The following is a 6618-nucleotide window of genomic DNA, read 5'->3' as shown; positions in this document are numbered from 1 at the left end:
CGCAGCCGCGGCCCGCCAGGCCCGGGAGCAGCCTGCCGGAGCCCATCCAGCCGCGCCGCTCGCGGCGAGTGCCCTGTAGTCCCGAGGCTACTCGCCTTCGCCCGTTGGCGCATGCTACCTCTTGAGCTTGCGTTGGTTTTCCTTGAAGAGGAAAGGGTGATGCAGCAATAGTAGCGTAAGTATTTCCCTCAGTTTTTGAGAACCAAGGTATCAATCCAGTAGGAGGCTCCTCAAAAGTCCCACGTACCTACACAAACAAACAAGAACTCGCAACCAACGCAATAAAGGGGTTGTCAATCCCTTCACAGACACTTGCGAAAGTGAGATCTGATAGAGATAATATGATAAGATAAATATATTTTTGGTATTTTATGATATAGATAGGAAAAGTAAAGATGCAAAAAAAGTAGATTGAAAGCTTATATGATAAGAGATAGACCCAGGGGCCATAGGTTTCACTAGTGGCTTCTCTCAAGATAGCATAAATATTACGGTGGGTGAACAAATTATTGTCGAGCAATTGATAGAAAAGCGAATAATTATGAGATTATCTAGGCATGATCATGTATATAGGCATCACGTCCATGACAAGTAGACCGACTCTTGCCTGCATCTACTACTATTACTCCACACATCGACCGCTATCCAGCATGCATCTAGAGTATTAAGTTCATAAAGAACAGAGTAACGCATTAAGGAAGATGACATGATGTAGAGGGATAACCTCATGCAATATGATATAAACCTCATCTTTTTATCCTCGATGGCAACAATACAATACGTGCCTTGCTGCCCCTACTGTCACTGGGAAAGGACACCGCAAGATTGAACCCAAAGCTAAGCACTTCTCCCATTGCAAGAAAGATTAATCTAGTAGGCCAAACCAAACTGATAATTCGAAGAGACTTGCAAAGATAACTTAATCACACATAAAAGAATTCAGAGGAGATTCAAATATTTCTCATAGATAAACTTGATCATAAACCCACAATTCATCGGATCTCGACAAACACACCGCAAAAAGAGTTAAATCGAATAGATCTCCAAGAAGATCGAGGAGAACATGGTATTGAGATCCAAAGAGAGAGAAGAAGCCATCTAGCTAATAACTATGGACCCGAAGGTCTGTGGTAAACTACTCACAACTCATCAGAGAGGCCTTGGAGATGATGTAGAGGCCCTCCATGATCGATTCCCCCCTCCCCCCAGCGGAGCGCCGGCGAAGGCTCCAAGATGGGATCTCGCGGATACAGAAGGTTACGGCGGTGGAAATAGTTATTCGTTGGCTCGCCTGATGTTTTCGGGGTACATGGGTATATATAGGAGGAATAAGTAGGTCGGTGGACTCCCGAGGGGTCCACGAGATAGGGGGGCGCGCCCTCCACCCTCATGGTCGCCTTGATTGTTGCGTGACTTCCACTCCAAGTCCTCTGGATCACGTTTGTTCCAAAAATCATTCTCCCGAAGGTTTCTTTCTGTTTGGACTCCGTTTGATATTCCTTTTCTTCGAAACACTGAAATAGGCAAAAAAAACAGCAATTTGGGATGGGCCTCCGGTTAGTAGGTTAGTCCCAAAAATGATATAAATGTGTAAAGTAAAGCCCATAAACATCCAAAACGGGTAATATAATAGCATGGAACAATAAAAAATTATAGTTACGTTGGAGACGTATCAAGCATCCCCAAGCTTAATTCCTGCTCGTCCTCGAGTAGGTAAATGATAAAAACAGAATTTTTGATGTGGAATGCTACCTAGCATAATTCTCAATGTAATTTTCTTTATTGTGGCATGAATGTTCAGATCCAAATGATTCAAAATAAAAGTTCATATTGACATAAGAAATAGTAATACTTCAAGCATACTAATCAAAGTAATCATGTCTTCTCAAAATAACATGGCTAAAGAAAGTTCATCCCTACAAAATTATATAGTTAGGCTATGCTTCATTTTTGTCACACAAAAATGCTCCCATCTTATACACCCCCGATGACAAGCCAAGAAATTATTTCGTACTTAAATAATCTCAAACTTTTTCAACTTTCACACAATACATGAGCGTGAGCCATGGATATAGCGCTATGGGTGGAATAGAGTATGATGATGGGGATTGTGTGGAGAAGACAAAAAAGGAGAAATGTCACATTGACGAGGATAATCAATGGGCTATGGAGATGCCCATCAATTGATGTCAACATGAGGAGTAGGGATTGCCATGCAACGGATGCACTAGAGCTATAAATGTATGAAACTCACCAAAAGAAACTAGTGGGTGTGCATCCAACTTGCTTGCTCACGAAGACCTAGGGCATTTTGAGGAAGCCCATCGTAGGAATATACAAGCCAAGTTCTATCATGAAAAATTCCCACTAGTATATGAAAGTGACAACATATGAGACTCTCTATATGAAGAACATGGTGCTACTTTGAAGCACAAGTGTGGAAAAGAGATAGTAACATTGCCCCCCTTTTTTCTTTTTTTTGGGCCTTTCTTTTTTTTGGCCTTTCTTTTTTTTCTTCAGCCTTTCTTTTTTTGGCCTTTCCTTTTTTTATTTGGGGACAATGCTCTAATAATGATGACCATCACACTTTTATTTATTTACAACTCATGAATTACAACCCAAAACTAGAACAAGATATGACTCTATATGAATGCCTCCGGCGGTGTACCGGGATGGGTAATGAATCAAGAGTGACATGTATGAAAAATTTATGCATGGTGGCTTTGCCACAAATACGATGTCAATTACATGATCATGCAAGGCAATATGACAATGATAATGTGTGTCATGATGATAAACGGAACGGTGGAAAGTTGCATGGCAATATATCTCGGAATGGCTATGGAGATGCCATAATAGGTAGGTATGGTGGCTGTCTTGAGGAAGATATAAGGAGGTTTATGTGTGATAGAGCGTATCGTATCACAGGGTTTGGATGCACCGACAAAGTTTGCACCAACTCTCAAGGTGAGAAAGGGCAATGCACGGTACCGAAGAGGCTAGCAATGATGGAAGGGTGAGAGTGCGTATAATCCATGGATTCAACATTAGTCAAAAAAAACTCATATACTTATTGCAAAAATCTACAAGTCATCAAAAACCAAGCACTACGCGCATGCTCATAGGGGGATAGATTGGTAGGAAAAGACCATCGCTCGTCCCCGACCGCCACTCATAAGGATGCACAATCTAAGAACATCTCATGTTTCAAATTTGTTACACAACTTTAACCATACGTGCATGCTACGGGACTTGCTAACTTCAACACAAGCATTCTTTAAATTCATAATCACCCAACTAGCATGACTCTAATATCACTACCTCCATATCTCAAAACAATTATCAAGTATCAAATTGATCATAGCATCCAATTCACTTCCTATGATAGTTTTTATTATACCCAACTTGGATGCTCATCATTCTAGGACTAAATTTATAACCATAGCAAATACCATGCTATTCTAAGAGACTCTCAAAATAATTTAAGTGAAGCATGAGAGACTATCAAGTTCTACAAAATTAAACCACCGCCATGCTCTAAAAGATATAAGTGAAGCACGAGAGCAAAAACTATATAGCTCAAAAGATATAAGTGAAGCACATAGAGTATTCTAATAAACTCCAAACAAGTGGGTTTCTCCCAAAAGGTGTGTACAGCAAGTATGATTGTGGTAAACTAAAAACCAAAGACTAATATCATACAAGACGCTCCAAGCAAAACACATATCATGTGGCGAATAAAAATATAGCTCCAAGTAAAGTTACCGATAAACGAAGACGAAAGAGGGGATGCCATCCAGCGGCATCCACAAGCTTATGCTTTTGGCTATTATTGAATATCTTGGGGTGCCATGGGCATCCCCAAGCTTAGGATCTTGCCACTCCTTATTCCATAGTCCATCAAATCTTTACCCAAAACTTGAAAACTTCACAACACAAAACTCAACAGGAAATCTCATAAGCTCCGTTTGTGAAAGAAAGCAAAACCACCACATAAGGTACTATAATGAACTCATTCTTTATTTATATTGGTGTTAAACCTACTGTATTCCAAGTTCTCTATGGTTCTTACCCTTACATACTAGCCATAGATGCATCAAAATAAGCAAACAACACACGAAAGGCAGAATCTGTCAAAAACAGAACAGTCTGTAGCAATATGTAACTGTCGAATACTTCTGGAACTCTAAAAATCCTACCAAAATAGGAAGTCCTGGGAAATTTGTCTGTTGATCTACAGCAGAAAGAATCAACACAAAAGAACGTTTCTGTGAATTACTAAAATTATTTTCGTGCGCGCAAAGTTTCTGTTTTTCAGCAGAATCAAATTAACTATCACCATAGGTTATCCTATAGGTTCTACTTGGCACAAACACTAATTAAAACATAAAAACACATCTAAACAGAAATTAGATGCAAAATTTATTACTAAACAAAAGCAAAAACAAAAAACAAAGATAAAATTGGGTTGCCTCCCAACTAGCGCTATCGTTTAACGCCCCTAGCTAGGCATAAAAGCGAGGATAGATCTAACTAGTGCCATCTTTGGCACTCGATTCATAAGTAGCTCGCATGATAGATTCATAAGGTAATTTGACTTTCTTTCTTGGAAAGTGATCCATGCCTTTCCTTAATGGAAATTGGAATCTAATATTCCCTTCCTTCATATCAATAATCGCACCAATCGTTCTAAGGAAAGGTCTACCAAGAATAATAGGACATGAAAGATTGCAATCTATATCAAGAACGATAAAATCTATGGGCACCAAATTTCTATTTGCAACAATGAGAACATCATTGATCCTTCCCATTGGCTTTTTAATGGTGGAATTTGCAAGGTGCAAATTTAAAGAGCAATCATCAAGATCATGGAAACCTAGAATATCACATAAAGTTTTCGGAATCGTGGAAACACTAGCACCCAAATCACATAAAGCATAACACTCATGATTTTTAGTTTTAATCCTTGTAGTAGGTTCCCACTCATCATTAAGTTTTCTAGGTATATAAACTTCCAAATTAAGTTTTTCATCTTAAGATTGCATCAAGGCATCAACAATATGTTTGGTAAAAGCTTTATTTTGACTATAAGCATGAGGAGAATTCACAACGGATTGCAACAAGGAAATACAACTTTATAAAGAACAATTATCATAATTAAATTCCTTGAAATCCAAGATAGTGGGTTCAATGCTATTTAAAGTCTTGACCTCTCCAATCCCACTTTTACCAAATTTAGTATCAAGATCTAAAAACTCCGAATCATTGGGACGCCTTTTAACTTAAGTTGACTCATCTCCAGTCCCATCATTATTAAGATTCATATTGCAAAACAAAGATCTAATAGGGGACACATCAATAACTTTAAGATCTTCATCATTATTTTCATGGAAACTAGAAGAACACGCTTTTACAAAGCAATCTTTCTTAGCACGCAATCTAGCGGTTCTTTCCTTGCACTCATCAATGGAAATTCTCATTGCTTTGAGAGACTCATTGATATCATGCTTAGGAGTAGATCTAAGTTTCAAAGAAGCAACATCAAGCGAAAGTCTATCAACGTTCCTAGCCAAATCATCAACTTTAAGCAATTTTTTTTCAAGCATGGCATTGAAATTCTTTTGAGAGATCATAAATTCTTTCACACTATTCTCAAAATCAGAGGGCATCTTATTATAATTACCATAATAATTGTTGTAGGAATTTCCATAATTGTTAGAGGAATTACTAGGGAACGGTCTAGGATTAAAGTTTCCTCTATAAGCATTGTTACCAAAATTATTCCTACCAACAAAATTAACATCCATAGATTCATTATTATTCTCAATCAAAGTAGACAAAGGCATATCATTGGGATCAATAGAAGCACTCTTAGTAGAAAACAATTTCGTAAGTTCATCCATCTTTCCACTCAAAACATTAATTTCTTCAATAGCATGCATTTTTTTACTAGTAGATCTTTCGGTGTGCCATTGAGAATAATTAGCCATAATATTATCAAGGAGTTTGGTAGCTTCTCCTAAGTTGATTTCCATAAACGTGCCTCCCACGGCCGAATCTAAAAGATTTCTAGAAGCAAAATTCAATCCGGCATAAATTTTTTGTATGATCATCCATAAATTCAAACCATGAGTAGGGCAATTGCGAATCATCAATTTCATTCTTTCCAAAGATTGGGCAACATGCTGATGATCAAGTTGTTTAAAATTCATAATATCGTTCCTAAGAGTGATGATCTTAGTGGGAGGAAAATACTTAGAGATAAAAGCATCTTTGCACTTGTTCCATGAATCAATACTACTCTTAGGCAAAGACAAAAACCAAACTTTAGCACGATCTCTAAGTGAAAACAGAAATAACTTCAATTTAACAATATCATTCTCCGTATCTTTCTTCTTTTGCATCTCACACAAATCAACAAAGTTGGTTTGATGGGTAGCGGCATCTTCACTAGGAAGGCCGGAGAATTGATCTTTCATAACAAGATTCAGCAAAGCAGTATTGATTTCACAAGACTCAACATCAGTAAGAGGAGCAATCGGAGTACTAAGGAAATCATTATTATTGGTATTGGATAAGTCACACAACTTGGTATTATCTTGTGCCATCGCGACAAGC

The sequence above is a fragment of the Triticum aestivum genome, chromosome 1B (genome assembly GCF_018294505.1).
Source record: "Triticum aestivum cultivar Chinese Spring chromosome 1B, IWGSC CS RefSeq v2.1, whole genome shotgun sequence".
Taxonomy (NCBI): Eukaryota; Viridiplantae; Streptophyta; class Magnoliopsida; order Poales; family Poaceae; genus Triticum; species Triticum aestivum.
This window is presented reverse-complemented; position numbering follows the sequence as displayed.